This window comes from Euprymna scolopes, chromosome 18 (genome assembly GCF_053919585.1).
Source record: "Euprymna scolopes isolate OS-2025 chromosome 18, ASM5391958v1, whole genome shotgun sequence".
NCBI classification, from domain to species: Eukaryota; Metazoa; Mollusca; class Cephalopoda; order Sepiida; family Sepiolidae; genus Euprymna; species Euprymna scolopes.
This window is the reverse complement of record NC_136499.1, coordinates 5,324,849-5,326,273: the sequence shown is the minus strand read 5'-3', so window position 1 is coordinate 5,326,273 and position 1,425 is coordinate 5,324,849.

Here is a 1,425-nt window from a genome sequence, read left to right as displayed (position 1 = left end):
TATTTATTGTCCCATTTAGAGATATGTTTTTTTGTCCCATTAAGAGATGTTTTTTGTCCCATTTAGAGATATGTCTTTTTTTTGTCCCATTTAGAAATATGTTTTTTTTGTCCAATTTAGAGATATGTTTATTTTTTGTCCCATTTAGAGATATGTCTTTTTTTTGTCCCATTTAGAGATATGTTTTTTGTCCCATTTAGAGATATGTTTTTTTGTCCAATTTAGAGATATGTTTATTTTTTGTCCCATTTAGAGATATGTTTTTTGTCCCATTTAGAGATATGTTTTTTTGTCCCATTTAGAGATATGTTTTTTTGTCCCATTTAGAGATATGTTTTTTTGTCCCATTTAGAGATATGTTTTTTTTGTCCAATTTAGAGATATGTTTATTTTTTCCAATTTAGAGATATGTTTTTTTTCCCCATTTAGAGATATGTTTATTTATTGTCCCATTTAGAGATATGTTTTTTTTTGTCCCATTTAGAGATGTTTTTTGTCCCATTTAGAGATATGTCTTTTTTTGTCCCATTTAGAAATATGTTTTTTTTTTGTCCAATTTAGAGATATGTTAATTTTTTGTCCCATTTAGAGATATGTCTTTTTTTTGTCCCATTTAGAGATATGTTTTGTTTTTGTTTTTTTTTCTATTTAGAGATATGTTTTGGGAGAGCTTGATATCACCATATAAAACACGAGTTTGTTTTGCTTGATTTGGTTTGGTTGTTTTGTTTTACGGCATACCAACAATTTTCGGGTCATTTAATGCAAAATTTGGCCATTGTAGAAAAAGGTTTTAATTCTTCAAGGTCTTTATGCCTTCAGATAAAACTGTCTTTATTTTTGGTTTGGAAAAACATGATTGAGTTTTGCATAGGTAAAGAAAAACACAAGAATATCAATTTTGATCCTTTTAAGTCAGGAAGCTGATATCTTTAGATTTTGTAGTATTAGAACAAACTATATGTAAAACTTTATGTTTGTGGGAAGGGACCAGTCATTCGGTCTTCTATTGTGTGCTGTCTGTTTTACAGCATTTCGATCCGTTTATGATGTTTTTTCTGGTCTTCTGATTAGTGCTGCCTTATTCTATTCTGTTAATGAATTTGTTTTGTATTAATGAATAAAATTTACATTTTCTATAACATTTTCGGGATATTTTCAAGTAGGATGACCCCCTAGACTAAATGCGGTATTGTGGCGACTGAGATGATTCTAGCCAAGAATAATATATTTAATTTTCTTACATTTAACAAAAGATAATCAACGACCCCCATTGCACATACTTTTAATGGTAATTTGTTACATTTTATATATTTACCTTAAAGCAAACAATTCAAAGTGTAGTATCTGTTCCGTCCATTTATCAAAGAAGGAGAAATCGTTTTTATTTGAGTCATACTTATTTTTAAAGTGCTCGTTTGGGAA